This window comes from Cydia pomonella, chromosome 4 (genome assembly GCF_033807575.1).
Source record: "Cydia pomonella isolate Wapato2018A chromosome 4, ilCydPomo1, whole genome shotgun sequence".
NCBI lineage: Eukaryota > Metazoa > Arthropoda > Insecta > Lepidoptera > Tortricidae > Cydia > Cydia pomonella.
The window spans coordinates 12,782,360-12,800,801 of record NC_084706.1 but is presented as its reverse complement, the minus strand read 5'-3'; positions in this window follow the sequence as shown (position 1 = coordinate 12,800,801).

The window sequence follows — 18,442 nt, the reverse complement described above, 5'->3', positions numbered from 1 at the left end:
TGAACTTTGTTCTTTTAAACAATTAGGTATAAGTTCTGAGAAACTTATTACCAGCCGGAGGACAAATCTGCGAACTTCACTTACCAAAACTCTCTAGCTGTCCTTCATCCCTCCCTTTACCAACACCTTAAATGGTAAGCCCTTCAAAACTCATAAAACGTGTTTCTACTTTCTGGACATTGACCGAGATCCCGAGTTCCTTCCCAGGAATGATCCCATACTAGAACTATACTAGGTTTTCCCGAGGGTTTACAGTATGGGGTTCTTCAAAAAAGGAGTGTACAGGTTTTTAAAGGGTCGGCAACACGCATGTAACACCTCTGGAGTTGCAGGCGTCCATAGGCTACAGTGACTGCTTACCATCAGGCGGGCCGTATGCTTGTTTGCCACCGACGTGGTATATATATAAAAAAATGATTATATTAACATTGAAAAAAAAAAATATTTTAAACGTTAAATTAATCCAAATCAATCATCAATAAATAGGAGCATCTGTATCAGTCGTTCACAATAATGATGATATGATTAAAGTGACATGTGCATAGGTTAGAAATACCATAATAGACTTGTCCTATTCATCTATGTCCAGAGGGTCTAAAAATAATAAGACTGTTGTAAGTATAAATCATCTATTACAAAAAACATACGGTCCAAATAATTTCAAGCAAAATGACACTGAAAATGTATCAGGTAATAAACGAAAATCAGTTATTTCCAACAGTGATTTCTGATTTTTACAAATGATATCATTTCTCATCATAACCCCGACGTGCCGTAGGTAATAAAGTGCGTTATCCATCACAGAACATCAAGCACACGACAAAACCGTCTCATGTCGAAATCAATAATGTGCAACTGAAACTGTTTGATACATTTTGATGAGCCAAGCTGAAACAAACTCTGGAACCTGAAAAATTAAGACTATAATTCTAGTTTCAGTGACAATTTATCGCGCGGTAATTGAGCCATCCATCATACCGGGGATGATAACTGAAAGATGTATTTGCACGATTGCTTTGAAATTAACCCGGTAGACTGATAGAATTACAAATTCACTTGTGGCAGGAGATTGCGGGAATGCTTGAATGTTTTATAAATTTAGTAATCTATTTTGAAACTTCTAGGTAGGTAGTTTAAAATATGTATATGTATGATTCGTCACTATAGTGCAAGAACCGCAATGAGAACGGATATCAAAAGTATCGTTAGCACAATTCAAAACTTGACCATGCCCTTTGGGTAGATTAAAAATACGACGATAAGACATTCCGTGGTAACCACCAACCCAATATTGGTAACTCAAAACAAAATACAATTCGTTTACGTGTATTTATTTAACTCCGCTTATCAACAGGCTAATAAATTACACAACCAACATATGAACATCAGTGTTCGCTACGTTTTCCTGCCAATCGTACGCTGGAACAAATAATGTCTCCAAGAAGAGCGTGAGGGTCGCCCCACGTACGCAATATGTGTCGCGCTTATCGCCCCTCAGGCCATGTGTTCCAATCGCTTGCCGAGCAGACTCCAGAATAGCCTAAACGTAACAACCTAAAGAGACACAATTAACCTATAGGCGTACTCCGTGAGGTGATTACATAGTCAATAGTCATGGTCATAGTATTTTATTTGCTAGAATTAAGGTACATCGTAGATGGTGGACAAATTTGGTAGATAAACATAATTTACCACTATATTGGCATGCAAAACTTTTACACTATACATATATTTATGAACATGTCCAAAGCGTGAAAAATATTACACGTTAATACTTTTTCACCAATTAGGTCTCAAAGTTTTTCATAAGTTAGGCAATACTTTGGGGTTTAGCCCTTTAGTAACACTCGTTCAATCGTCGTTTGGTTATGTAGGGTAATTAAGGGTAATACATAATTAAGTAGTATGTATCCAACAAGTTAAGTAAATATACTATGTACAGACGAAATATTGTTTGTAGAGACGTATAGTCTCCACGGTTAATACATTATGTTTGGAGATGTATAAGGTCCCCGCGGTCTGAGAAAGATAATAATACCCATTAATAAGATTTGGAGGTATAAAGGCTCTCCAAGTGTCAAAGAATTAAAAAATAAAAAAGTGTATGAAATACATGTTTCACGTCAAGAAACTGTTAAGCTAACAATTTTAAAACTAGTTCTACAGAATACATAACTACTATGTATCTGTACCAACTTATCAACTTATCCGTAATCAGGCAGGCGTTTTTAAAAAATGGCACTACTTTGTCTGGCCTCTGCAAGCTATTGGAACAGCATTCCAGGTGTCTGCATTATTACTTTTTGGTGATAGACCGGCTCTAAAGCGATGGTATGAATTTTTATGATACTGGTGCTCTTTTAAAAGAATGTTTGGGCCTGATGGTATTGTTTTTGAGGAATAGGTAACACTCTCTCAATCAACCCCTTTTTCCTAGATACTGAAATATTAATGAAACGCAAGGATCAATATGCATAGTATTCATGAGTCTTCTCGTTATTGCTGCTATCGTAGCGCACCGTATAGGTAATGAACACGCGTGGCTACAAAATCCGGTCCCTGCTATGCAAATCGTATTAATTTGAATATCGAGCATAATTTGTATGCACATAAAAATATATATCGTGAAGTCGGATTGAATTCGTCATACTGCTGAATGGCGTCTGATTGTGAGTTGCAATTTGTAAGCACAGGAATTTGCACGATTCAGACACGTCGCTTACGCCGGCGTTTCACGGGGTCGAATGCAAGTTAGGTGTCGCTACAGTATAAAGGTTTCAGCGAGTTGTGTGGGATATTGTCATTTTTTCAGATTCTTGTCAAACCAATTAAGGAAGGAAGTGGTATACCTCTTACTTTGGGTTTATTCACTGATCATATAAGTGTCACATTTTAAAACCATGCAATTGAAAGAGAGGGACTCTATCATTATTATGCCATTTCGTAGCGCATCACAAACTTGTGTCCCTCTTTCATTTGACGGCTCTAACTTACACAATGTTTACCATATAGCATAAGTTCGTTCTAAATCAACTTTGATGATTCATGTGTTTATGTAGTTAAATGTCCAATTTACATTTACCCCGATTACCAATTAGTATATAAGTACATAAATGGTCTCAGACGATACTTTTCAGTCAAAGAGCTAGGTAAAGTTATTAATATAACCAGGTTTACAAAGTTGCGCCTGACAACATGGTAACAGTTACTGTGTCCGCAGTCTTACCGAGATGGAGTCACGCTCCGCGGACGTGGTTTTAGAATTTTGCGCCACCAAGATACCGCACAGTGGTGTTAAAAATTCAATGTTTCGGGACGTACAGCACTCGCCATTTAGGTACGTACTAAAACGAGTAAACATATTTTTTCCTGACGCTGCTTTGGTTGTTGGATAGTAGAATGATGATATTGATATCTTTAAAATGCTTAACGGTAAAAGAAAAGACATTACGCGACAGTGACTGTGGTAAATTACATTTAAAGCACGTAGCAAAAACAAGGAAGTACCTATTAAAGTTAGTATCTCCACAATCAATTGTTGCAGTATATAGATGTTGACGATCCATATTAAAATTTTGCATCAAATCAGTTTTATACGTATAAAATATATAAAAGTGAAAAAATCTAAACGGGCGAGAATACCAAAACTACAAATTATTATGTAAACAATGCACAGCGAGATAAGATCTCGCTCAAATCTAAAGTAACCCACCTGAGGAAATACGTAATGACCTCCACATGACAGCAGACCACAGCCATAATAACATAGCTGCTTACTCGAGGCAGGTATGTAGTGCAGAAGTTTTCCTGGTTGGGCTGCAAGTGTTGACTTGTTCTTTAGAATGTCAACATGACACCGTTACCATATTGCGGATTGATTGATACCTTAACCTGGATGGCAAGCAAGACAGGCAGATATTTTTAGTTACATTTTTGGCGGACCGTACGGATAAATCGTCGTAGTAAAACGATAACAACGTTTTAGGAGCATTCTACCACTGAACGAGTCAACTGAAAGAGTCAACAACTACTAACACAATGACGTGGTGGAACAAAAGCTTATAAAACCTCTGTAGGTCTACACGTGGCATATTCAATCACTCGACCATACCGAATGAGTGGGAAAGGTATGGTAGAGCGTTGACTGAATATAATAAACAAATCAAGAAAGCAAAAAGGAGGTCAAGGAGAAGGTTCTGTGAAGACATTGTCCAAACTAATAAAGGTGCGAGAATTCACAAAATACTCTCCAAGACATCAAACAACTATCTCGCTCTTCTTAAAAGACCAGATGGCACATTCACGAACACAGCAGAGTAAACTCTAGACTTGCTCAGGGGCACTCACTTCCCCAGTTCGTACACAACCAGTAACACGCAGTTATGTGCCTGAAATTTGGCAACTAATATCTTTAGACCAAACAAAATTAAATGGGCATTGGAAAATTGTAAACCATTTAAATCGGCGGGAGAAGACGGAGTATTTCCAGCATTTATACAGCAAGGACGGGACCTCCTCCTCCCGCATCTAGCTAGAATATTCCGAGCAAGTTTTGCATGGGGAATTATACCAGATCAATGGACTAGGGTCAAGGTACGCTTTATACCAAAAGCAGGGAAAAAGAACTATTCACAACCTAAATCCTTTAGACCTATTAGTCTAACATCGTTTTTACTCAAAACGATGGAAAGAATCATTGATCAGCACATTAGAGCAAAATACCTGGTAGACAGACCACAAAGTGTAAACCAGCATGCTTACCAAAAGGGAAAATCTACGGAGACTGCCCTACTAGACCTGGTTGACAAGGTGCAAAAAACCCTAGAGGACAAGAAAACCGCTCTATGTGCGTTCCTTGATGTCGAGGGTACTTTCGACGATATGCTCACAGAGACCATACTCAATGGTATGAAATCAAAGGGAGTTGACGAAAACACCACCAGATGGGTACGTAGCATGCTCTCGAATAGAGTAGCCACTCTGACCCTAAATACTATAGAGCATGAATTTTATACCACAAAAGGGTGCCCACAATGAGGCTTTCTTTCCCCTCTATTATGGACCCTAGCAGTGATCCAACTTCTTGCAATTATGTCAGGCCAAGACTATGACACACAAGGATATGCCGACGCCCTTCATTATCAGTCATTATCAAAGGCCCTTGCCTCCACACGATATCCAACCTAATGCAAGGAGCTCTAAACACAATATTCAAATGGTGTAGAGAAAATTACTTGTCCATTAATCCGAGCAAGACTATGATAGTACCATTCACAAGGAAACGGAAGCTCGAAAAGCTCACAGAACCAAGACTGGATGGACAAATAATACCGTTCTCAGACGAGGTCAAGTACCTAGAGGTCACTTTCGACCAAAAGTTAACTTGGAACCCTCACCTGAGAAATATTATACGAAAGGGAGAAAAGTCATGCTGTCGAATGGCAGGAGCAAGATGGGGCATAAAACCCAAAATGTGGTTATACACAGCCGTAGTGAGGCCCATTATCACCTACACCTCCGCAGTCTCCAAGAAAGGCATTGTGTAGGATGTGGAATCTATGGTGAGAGGCCTAAGCTCAGAGCTAGCTTCAGCATGGGCACACAGACCTCAATCTTCCAGGCAGAAGTCTACGCCATCAATAAATGTGCGGAGATTAACCTGGTTAGAAACCTAAGACACCAACATATCTACATCAACTCAGACAGCCAGGCTGCTCTGCTGGTACTAGAATCCCTCGAGTCAAACTCAAAACTTGTCCAAAACTGTAAAACAAACCTAAATGCACTGGCTAACTCCAACCTTAACGGAAACGAAGAAGTGGACGAGCTTGCTAGAAAGGGCGTAGACACACCACTGGTCGGCCCAGAACCGTTCTGTAGAATCACAAATCGGGATGCATATTCCCTGCTCAGCAACTTAGAAAAAACTAGAGCAATCGATTGGTGGAAGTTTGTCAAAAGACAAGAGCACTCGAAAGCTCTAATCAAAGGGTTCAACAGAAAAACTGCTAAGGAGCTTCTAGGGTTCAAAAGACACAAAACCTGCGCGGTGACCAGAATATTGACTGGACATTGTTTCAAATTGGAAAGAAACAAGATGCGACATGCAGGAATGACGGAATCACGGAGACTGCAATGCACATTCTTTGTTCCTGTGGACCACTAATGTCTAAAAGAAGTACCCACTTAGTTGTTCATAACTATTCCAAATTTCAAATCGATAGCTTAAGTGGTTCTCGAGATATTTAGCAATGTGACAGACAGACAGACAGACGGACAGAGTCGCACCATAAGGGTTCCTTTTGTACCTTTTTAGTAAGGAACCCTAAAAACGATTGTATTGTCACTTATAGCTACTATTAGGTGTAAGTACGTGTATTTTATTACATTGATTGTTACTGTACTTATTTAGTTAATGTTAATAATAATAAATTTTGCCTTGTTATCAATGCCACAATAAGAAATAGCGCAAACCGTGTAGAAATAAAGAGAAACAGCACTCACTTACGCTCATTTCCTTTTCATGATAACGCCGTAAAGCAACAGTAATCTCAGGCAGGAAAATGCGTCTTTCAAAGTTTACTTGGGTTCCCTTAGCTTACATTTAAGTTAAGTAAAAACAAAAAATACTGTTATGAATCTCATACATTATATAAAGTACGACACACTCTTACTCATTAGATTCGATTAGTCGTCGTAAATGGCGTCATGTTGCATCTATTTAGATTAAGATGTTAAGACGTCTTGCAAAAAAGCCATAAATACGATTGTGGGCTTATTAAAATAATCAACATCAGGCGTACTAATGCGGTGACTAAGAAACAGCTATGGAATTGAACCTTATCATATTTAGTAATTATAAGATATACATACTTAGTATGGGAAATACTAAGTGCAGTGAATTTGCACTTTTGTCTGAATAATGTCTAAAACTTACGTATAAATTAGGTATGAATGAAAAGTTAAAACGATTATGTGTTACATAAATTGAATTTTCGTCCCTAATTCATAAGAAAATGAAACCAAACATGACCTGATAGCTACAGGTAGTTAGAAACAGAGAGCGAACTGGACCGCCGAAGATGCCTCCCTCCTCTCCCTTTTTCTAGGGTAGCTAAAAGGTAATCTCGTAGTTATAGCATTAGATCAGCTTAGTATGAGCCAAGGAATAATCATGCAGGAAAGGTAGAGGCAAGGAACAGAATCTCCATATACCAAAAAGTGTCCGACAAAAAACCATAAATAGGTGGCGCTACAATACCTAGAATACTTGAGAAAAAAATCTAATCATAGACAGCGCACTTCACTCCATCAATAACGCTTAGGTTCTTAGCTACTCTACCGCTACTCTGGAGAGATTTGGAACTATTATTAATAGCTGACAGCTGGACACTTTTGCAACAGTTTTGCCTAAGGAGATTCTTTTCCTTGCCTCTACCTTCCATACAATCATGCCTTGCGATGTCGTCTAAGAGAATAAAGCATAGTATACTTCTTAATACATTTTTGCACTTAGATACTTCAACTACTAATATATTTTAGTCCTCGTATAACCATAAACTTGCCATAAAACTTCTTAATAAAACAATTTGCACTCAAGGAAACATGAAAAACTCATTAAATGAAGTTGTTATTAAATAAATCTCTACAGAACCCTTAGTTATTATTGCTTGTCTTCGTCCCCGACGAGTCACGCCACAAATCTTGACCCTCGTTAGAGCACAAAGAAAGGGTTTTTTCTTTCTCAGATCCACCACCCACTAATTCTGAGACCTTTGTGGGCCTGATTACAGATCGGATGTCAAATCCGTTCGAATCAACTGCTATCAAACGAATACCGACCAAATTTTTACGGATTTCATTTGAGTTAAGCTGGTACTTGGCGTTTTTGTGAGCTTAAAATTTAGATGAATGGATTTCTTGAATCACTTGATTGAATTGGTATTTCTTAAGTTTACAGGTACCTAGGTCACTTGGTTATACTCGTATGTACGACAACTCAATTACTTATAAAGATTAATTACGTCAAACAAGATTATCTTAGAAAGTAAGAGGACATTTCATTCAGATAAGAGCATAAAGTTTCTTGAATCACGATGAAAATAAAAAAAAATCTAATAAAGCCTTTCAAAAACGCAATTAAAAACAACGTTGCCACTTAACGCCAGTTACAAAGGGCAGGGAAAATATAATTAAGCAGTGGATTTTGGAGTTTGCAAATTGTGGAAGATCTTATTTATACGTAACTCGGCGTTCGCTCAGCGAATTTTAATTTTATAATGCGGCAGAAGGCATTGTAATTCCACGGGTCTCGGCCCTCGAACATAACTCAAAAGTAGTATGGTCTGAGAAGATAACCGTGCTTCCATTTTCGCAATCGAAACTTTTCTCGTCTCAGTTTTTTAATCTTAAATGTGTTCGCGGTTCGGTGGCCGGTTTTAGATTCACGTAGATGTCGTTGATGTTACTTTGGATTAATTTCATTTCAAATGTAAAATTTCTAAAATAACTCAAAAGTTATTAAGTAGGCCGAGGTCACATGGATTACAGGGAGAAATGGAAATTATAGCGTTTGTGTTAACCATAGATGCCTGAAAATAGGCAAGCAACATCTTACCTATTTTCAGGCTAATTTCGTAAAGCTCAGAATATCGGATAATATTGACAATCCACCTCTACATATTTCAAATTTCTTTCCTACATTGGTTACTTTAAAGTTTGCTCCATAAAATCCCTGTTGTTCTTGGCTCCGTGCGGGCTTGTATTCGTGGTATGTGTGGATGTATGTATGTCACTTTATAGCGCTAGTTTGCGCGTTGACCATTTTTACAGACAAATTAGTGGTTGATGAAAATTTTTAAAACTACCGATAATTGGTAAAACGCTTACACTAGGATAAGTCTTTGACATATGTGTCATTCTCAATTAAAAGTTACCACATTGTCGCTTATAGATTCCACTGATTTATAAATCATGTCGAAATTGACGAAATTTTGTTTTGTTCAGAAACAGTCTTTAGAAACTTAACATAATCACGTGTATTGTGCAAAAGTTGCAATTTCCAGCGATAACTTATAAAAAACACCCTTAAAGTTTAATGACTAGGGTACCTCATTGTCGGTCGTCCTTACGATCGACAATCAAGTACTCCAGCTAGTCGTTAAACTTCTTATTTAGAAGACACGATATAAATAAATGTGACGTTCGTATTCAGACTGCACGGGTATTACTGCTGCAGTTTTGCTGCTGCAACTGCATTGCTGCCGCTAATGTCAAAAACTCGATCTGTCAGTTAAAACATCAATTTCGAGAATTGCGGCAGTAATGCAGTTGGCAGTAACGTCGCGCCGCAATACTGCAGCAGTAATGCTGTCGCAGTCTGAATCCGAACTTTACATTTATTTTATCTTCTTCTTCCTTGACAACTAATCCTCAGAATTGGCACTAGTTTTTACGAAAACGACTGCCATCTGACCTTCCAACCCAGAGGGTAAACTAGGCCCTATTTGGATTAGTCTGTTTTCCTCACGATGTTTTCCTTCACCGAAAACCAACTGGTAAATATCAAATGACATTTCGTACATAAGTTCCGAAAAACTCATTGATACAAGCCGGGGTTTGAACCCGCGACCTCCGGATTGAAAGTCGCACGCTCTTACCGCTAGGTCACCAGCGCTCTTCGCTAGGCTACCAGCTCTATTTTACATTTATGTTATGCAACGTAACATTATTAAGATACCTGCCTAAGGTGATTATGAAGTTAGGTAAACATGTTGTTGAGGGCATTATATTTTTTAAGTCCGTACATGAGCAGGATTCGTCATGGGGTTATGGTAAACCCCCCTCTCCCCCCACCGGGCTCAAGGACTAGGGCTGGGCACTTTTGTTATGTTCATCTCCTAACTAGTCCAAACAATGTTACGAAGTCAAAAATTGTGTTCCAAGCATTTCCCTTTATACCCTTTGCATTGCGTATTTTAGTTGTGGACCCGGTTTTAGACTGATATTTTATTTGGAGTTAGTCTTCCATATTCTTTTCGTTCGCTGCTATCACTCTCACTAACGCATGTGACATTGCCATGTTTATGGGTATCCGATACTCGAACCGAAGTCATTGATATACACTTATATCCGTTTTATCGGTCAGCGTAATTGTACGGCTCATTTTTCGGGCAGGCTAAAGTTGAAACGGTACCGTTTCAAGTAGAAGTCTACTTAAAACGGTACCGTTTCAACTTTAGCAGTACCGTTTTAAAAATATACCTATTAAATTTTATTCATTCGATTTTGCGATTTTATGCAGGTACGTTAGCTTTGGATACCTATTCAATTGATACCTTTATTTTAGGTTAACGGTCTTTCAGTTCCTGCTGTACGTCATTGCGGACAAATATGACTGCCCTATATTCCGTTTCTGGACTCAAAAAGTCAAAAGGGTAGCGTATTTATTAGATTAAGTGTTATTTTAGTATTCAGGATAAATATTTATTTTTATATTATTTATAATTATAACCTAGGTTAAAGTATTTAACTAACACATCTATGGAGTGTTAGTTAAATATATATAGTATTTTATGCAACAGTTGTATAAGAAGGGTCAAAAAAGGCGAGTGGCGTGAGTTACAATGTGAGCCGGAGCCGAAGGCGTAGGCGAACATTGTAAAGGAATACGCCACGAGAATTTTTTGACCTACTTATACAACGTTGCATACAATATTTTTCCTACGAGTCAACAAAAATAAATCTTAATTTAGGTAAACAAATTACAGCAAAAGTATATAGCCAAGACGCGCGAGCATGCCTTGTTACGCGCCCGGTCCGCCCCGGGCCGCGGCCGGCCGGTCGGCGACACCTCCTCGTAACTCATGAGGCCCTGGTACTTGCTACTTGCTAAATTAATTTTTTGGACAGTTTTTTCTCAATTTCGGCCACCGTAGCCTACGGAGACTAACAAGCAACGCTAAGCGGTCTTCGTAGTCTATGGGTGTTGCTATATTACGGGTGTCACATGCGTGTTTCTGACTTATGAAGTAATTATTTTTACTATGCAACCAAATGAATATTTTGTAAGTTGGCAGCAATGCACTTAGTTTAAAACTGTATTCGTTTTGATTTTGTTAGGTTGGTAGCCATTAATCGCAGTAACGTTATAGCTTATAAAAGCACAAGAGCTTTTATGAGGAATAGACAATATAGACTTTTTTTGAAACCTTTTATGTATGTTCTTATATTCGTGTTAATGAATGCATAAATGACAGATAACAGTAGAGGATTAGGAAAAAGTATAAATAGTATAAAGATATGAAAATAAAGATATTGTACTGTACTATTACCGAAAGACAAACACGACACAACGGCTGTGAAACAAAAGATTTTGAATTAACTACTTAGACGTTAATCGTGGCTCATATATGTATATTAAACACACAAGTTCTGTTCCCGATGTACACCAGTAATTACCACAGCTCATCCACTTAGCGGCATACTGCGGAATTAATACTCCCTATAAGTTGTCAGTTACGTGCGACAGCGGAATGTTCAAGAACCCATGAGACTTTTACAGCCTAGGCTCATTAATGTTTTGCGGAAGTTATAGTTGGCATTATTTACAGTACATGTAAGGGGTAAAAGAGATCTATATAATCGTATGATTACTCCTGAGGTTCTATTGATGTTCCAAAAATAGGAGTTGTAGCCGCCTATAACCCAGTAATGGGCACATCACGTGTTTTTAATCAATCATTTGTTTTAAATAAAAAAAAAAACATCAATTTTTCCTTGAATTTAGAAAGAAATGTAGGTATCACCACCTTAATAACTCTTGTTACACCAACTGTCACTTAAGTGTCCTTATCACGAGATGACCAACTCGTAACTCGTTAGCGACAGCGCTAAAATTTGGTATGGAAATATTGTACAAAACAGTTAATAGAATAAAAAAAAGTAAATTGTTAACCAAGAGATAAGAGTTGAGGTAGTTATAATAGCCGCCAATAGTCTGAGGCTGAAATCCTTTCATCCGAGTTAGACACTCTACTTTTCATTTCGAATACTTACGCAGCGGCTTACGTGAGCGAATAACTCGCGAATGCGACGGGGCGCGGCGGGCCAACGGCATTCGCGTTCACAACCTTATGTATCAAATGATTGTATTCACCCGCGCGGCGCCGCGCCGCTTCGCGTTCGCGAGTTATTCGCTCACTAAGCCGCTGCGTTACGAGGAAAGTAAAATACTCCTGCAAATTTTATAAATCTGGAAATTTATATGATTAGATTAGATTTAGATTAGATTTATTTATTACACAACATACGATTGTATTACAAATTACATTCATGTCAATTTATATGAATCTATATTGTGATTGTCAAAAATAAATTCTAATAATGACAAAAAATAACATCATAATCCAGATAGCAACAATTAATAAATGGAAATGTTCACCTGAAAAGGATCGTCAAGTCAGAATTTATTGAAAAACAATAATAAAATAAAAATGAAATAGAATCAAGAATCAAAAACAATGTCAAATATGCAAAAATAAGTTATACAGTTATGTCAAAAAATTCACTAATTGAATATAATGGGTTCTCCAGCAAAAAGTTTCTCAATCGACGCTTGAAAATCGAATCGGATGTTTCCGTCCTTATTTCTGCAGGTAATCGCTCATAATAGGTCGGACCGATGACACGCGGGTTCTTTGCTTCAAGTGCCATGCGACGTGGAACTGTTCGTAATCGACCAGTAGATCTAATGTTTATGCCAGATACCACAACGCATTTATACAAAGATAAGTTATTTCTGACATACATAATAATTTCGAATAAATACAATGAGTAGTGCATCATGATTTTGTGCGTCACGAAAAGGTCCCTGCATGAATGCCTTGGCTTCACACCCGCTAGCGTTCGTATTGCCTGTTTTTGCATAATGAGCACTCGATTGGCATCCGTAGAGTTTCCCCAAATGAGTACACCATACGTCATTAGCGAGTGGAAGTGAGCATAGTAAACCGATTTTAATGAAATGTACGAAATAAGGGGTTTCAACTTCCGTAACGCAAACACTGCACTACTCAATCTACTGCACAGTTGGTCGACATGGCACTTCCAGTTAAGATTCGAATCCAACACAAAGCCAAGGAACTTCGTTTCATTACACAATGGCATAGAGCAGTTTACTATACATGGGGGCACCGTAGTTGTCCGTCCAGAGAACATCATTACATTAGACTTGCTGACGTTAAGGAGTAATCCATTTGCAGTAAACCACCGTTTTAACTGCTTACATGCCTCGTTGATATCTGGATATTTGGTTTTTCTTTATAACTATTTTATCCATCCATCACGCGGCCAAACAGATTTCTACAAAATATCGCACACGTATGGTTTATAAAGTAAGGACGCTAAGCACAAAAAAAAATCGCACATTGACCCGCGGGTTCCTGTGCCTATTATGAAGCCGGCGGTCAATACCACTGCGTGAACGGGACAGCCATATAATTGTGCAGCTGCGAAAGAGATAGGAAATGGTGGGTCAACGAACGATATTATTCGTGCTTAGCGTCCTTACTTTAGCCAAAACAGGACTAAGATTACTTTTATTCCGCTATACAGCATTTATTTATGGTTTTATTGCTGTATGTACAGTGAGCTGCAAAATTACGTGGACACTTTAGAATGAATTCATTCATAAAATGGCTATGCAATTTAACGGCTCGGTGTTAATTGAAACGTAAAAGCGCTATGACGTACGTTGAATATCTAAGAATAAGAAGTACCTACTTTAGGTATGTTGATTGCGATCTGATTCTACACGGTTTTTTGTACAAACTATGACTTCATAAAGCATGGACATTTTATGTCTAAGTTCTTATGATCTTAAAACATCCTAGATATCGTAATGTCGTGACTTGGGCCAGCCCCTAATGCGTCGAAATTAGGCATCTCTATTAATATAATCGCATATTGTGCCAGGGAGGACTCTTCAACGCAGAGCGCGTTTCACTTACCGGCTCAAACGATTAGCTCATACGAGTATTAGTTAGCAAAATGTTTGATAGCTTTTAAATTACTATTACAAAATATTACTCCTTACTTCTAATAAATGGAAATCACACCAAAAAAGAGGTGTTGCCTTACATCAAAAGAGGTAGTTCCGTTATATATATATATATTGGTAGTGATGAAATAGTAATGACAAATCCAAGTTTTCCACCTCGAAAGCCCTTCGGATCATTGTGTGTATAATATACAGTACAGCGAGGGAAATTGTTATAACTCGTATCTCTTGTATATCTTTGATGAATCAGGCCGGTCCTCTGAATCCACAGCACTCCTTTTGGGGCCAGCGTGTGTGGTAGCATTTCTTCGTCAACCTGATCAGGCCGGTTGAAATTGTCATTTGATGGTGGATTATCAATGAATGGTTTTTCAATGTCGGCACACATCTCCGGTCCTGTATATTCTCGCAGGATTGACCATTGCTGCAGTTGCAAACAGCTGAGCATTTGAGTCCTGCTTTCCTGCAACCACAAGTGCTGGTACAACCTTTTTTGCAGTTACAGTTAGTTCAAAATTTTGCAAACCTTTGAAAAGCCGTATCTTAGAAACTATTTGGCTTACTACGACTAAATTATAGTCAATTAATTGCAAATATCATCTTCTTAAAAATGTGCATCGTGACTTTTGCCTTAACTCCAGTTCTTAATGGTTTTTTTTTACAAAAACTGAAAAAAAAACCTAATATTTAATGGATTTTCATGTAGTTTACAATAATCCCAAGGGCTTTCGAGGTCGAAAACTTGGATTTGTTATTACCATTTCATCACTACCAACATATTAAAAAAACAGAACTACCTCATTTGATGTTAGGTAAAATGCACCAATTCCATGGGCTACTCGTACAATGTGTAACAAAAATAGCGGAGATCGGTTTAAGGGCATATTCGCTATCGTGTTATGATTACGAAAAACCGTCCAAGTGCGAGTCGGAGTCGCACAGGAAGGGTTCCGTACCATTATCTATAAAAACGGTCACCCATCCAAGTACTGACCCCGCCCGACGTTGCTTAACTTCGGTGATTGGATGAGAACCTCGAGATTGGAAAGAAATATTTATTTTATTCTGTTTTTAGTATTTGTTGTTCTAGCTGCAACAGAAATACATAATCTGTAGAAATTTCAACTGGCTAACCATCACGGTTCATGAGTTACAGCCTGGTGACAGACGGACGGACGGACGGACAGCGAAGTCTCAGTAATAGGGTCCTGTTTGACCCTTTGGGTACGAAACCCTAAAAATTAGAAAAAAAAATCTTTGACGCGATCTATATGGTCTTGCGAGTGTCCATGGGTAGCGGTAATCGTTTTATGTCATAAAAAAATCTATCCAACGTACATTACGGAAATTACCATATTAAACTTACTGGCCACACTCCTATTTTGCGGTTTGATAATTTATTAACAATAAAATATCATGATTTTACGTACGATAGCATGGAAATAACTTTTACAACATTTAACCACGCTTGCCTGCATATTTTATTTTTTCCTTCCAACAATTCACTCCAGTGACGTCTCGATCCGACCGACGGCAGATTGGTGGATGAGGGGATAAATATAACTGTCAATGTGCGTGTGTCACGCGTAAGTACTAGGAAATTGGTGGATGATAGAATCCTAGTTGTTTATTATCAAAACTACGTCCGTAGTATTATTAGTCCAAGCTTAAAACGGATAATATCTTTATCCTTTTTGAAGTTGGTTTTAAGATTTTATTTTTCCTTTTTTAGTTTCAAGTAAGTATTAGCTTATGACTCTTATAACTAGAGTAGTATGAATGAAAATTGAACTTTGTTTAACACTAAATTTGTATACTTTAATAAATATTTATTAAAAAGCGACCATTCATATCATTACACTAAATCCATCCTCCGCCCCGCCACAGAGCAAATCCCTCAAACAGGAATCGGAACCGGTTTTTTGGAAAAACTTTGAAATAAACATATATTTTGGTTTATTTTATACTCTAAATATAGGACTCGGTTGTGTTTTTAGATAACGACTTCGTATTATTAGATTGCCCAATTAGAAAGGGAATAATTAACAAAGAACGAAAAAATACCTTTTTCGTTCTCATACAAAAAATACCGGTTTCCGATCCCTGCCCTCAAACCCCCAATCACTCAACCTCGCGGCACATCAACACCTGATCACTGGACGCCTCGACTCCAACCCTTAGGCTCCAGATCCCTTAACTTCAAACCGCCGATCCCTCATTTCTAGCCTCTGAGTCCCCGATCCATCAACTCACCGCCCACTCGACCCCCAAGCTTCCCAAACCCTGACTCATCAAGCCCAAACCCCTCACCTCCTAACCCCTCAGCCCCTAACCCCCAAACCCTAACCCCAAATCCCTCAACCCCCAACCTTAGAATCCGCAAAGACCATGCACCCTCTGCCTTTATCCCTCACACGTACTCCTCACTTCTCAGTCTCTTTAGTCATTTCCAATACTATCTACATTCAAAATCATTAATATCATTATACACCCAATTATAAGAAGGAAGTTTCGCACATCGTCTGTGGTCTTCATCTTCAGGTCCACTCCATCAAATTTGTGGTTTTCGATCGGAAATTCTCGAGTTGCTTAAGAAAACACCGAAACTACCATACATATGCCTTTAAAAATTGAGAATTTCCCTCAGTTTCTCATGGATCTCATCAATATAACAGCACCAGATTAATGTGGAACCACCTTGGAGGCAGTTCCTTTCGAACAAAAAAAATAAAAAGGTTGAAGTTACTTTTCTCAGATTTTTGGTCATATCTTGAATAGCATTATAATTACTTCGGACAAAAGTTTTAAAATAAAATTTCCTACAAATTTGGTTATGTTTATTTTTACTTTAGGAGCTTAAATTAACAAAGAGACAAAAAATAGACGATTTAAGAAAACGTCATTTTTTCGTAATTGTTCATCATAACTCAATTTTTTGGTTTAAAATAAAGCAAGCTTACTCACCTGCTGACTAAATATAAAAAACCGGCGCTTTTCTAATTCATTAGCGCATGTTTTAATTCCAATATTACCTTGATATATAATAAATAAATGTCATTAAAAATCTTCAGGATAAAAACAATGCAGCTATGTATGTATATACTATGTATATTTATTGTTTTTAATATAGATTTTATATATCTACCTTAAACATGAATCTTCGGCACATCTGGTTTTACTCCACAATTGCAATTAATGTACATTTTAATCATATCACATATACTAAAGTTGTTATTACAATTGTCGGACACTTTCTGCTCCACAGTTCAGTGCAACAGTCTTGATAGTCACCGGGAAACTAGTCGACATTATGCGGCGGATCCGTGCCTTTTGATTTGAGGCTTTCCAAGGAAATTATATGATGGCTAAGGATTATTTTCTAACGTTCACCCTCTAAAACAAAACAGTCACATTTTAAACAATACTATAAAAACTCTCTTCCATATTCTTTGAGGTGCGGGTATCGATACGGATCTTCTTCTACGTTAATTTTTGCGTGTAGGTACAGTTTCATTGGAAATATCTTCTTTCGAGATAAGAAAGAGAGTGAGAGTAAGTCATCACACGCTAGATTATCTAAAAAGTCTTAAATTTCAAACATTTTTTTATCTGCGAACAGATCTATTAGTTTATTAATCATCGGAGCCCCCTTAAGAAGCATAACAGCCCAGTCAATAACCCAGACGAGTACGGAAACAAGTTATACCAACTAATAAAATATCAGATCGCAAATCGCAACCGACACCGACCGATCGTAAGGGTACATTTTTACGCCATCTAACCGAAATCGCACCATCGTGATAAGTAAACTTTCAAAATAAATTGTATCCCATCAAAAACATTTTCATGGAAAATGTGGCCAAGACGAAGCCATAAGGCTCGTACTGTGAAAATATTATCAGATCTCTTGTAGAGCCAAGCTTCTAACACTACAAGCCCTAACTTCACAAATTCTACATCTTTGTATTTAAAGCATCTGGTATTTGAAGCACAAAAAAGATGTATTAGATCATTACGTCGAATACAGCAACTTGACGCATGTAAACCATACTTTAAAAAATTACGAATACTACTTTACGAATGTTACTTTACCGTGTTTATATATTTTTGAACTTGTAGTTTTTGTTAAAGGCAATTTGCAGTTATTCCAACTGTTTAAGAGTATACGTCTTAGAAACAAAATAAATTCGTTGCCTTCCAAAACAGCGTTATTCAGGATAAGTATATTTGGAATGGCTCCAAGATTTTTTAATAAAATTCCGAATGAGTTAAGAAATACTGATGACATGATTCGTTTTAAAAGTAAATTATTTAAAATTTTAGTTGACAAAGCATATTATAGTATAAGTGAATTTTTGTTAGATGAAGATGATTAATGGTAAC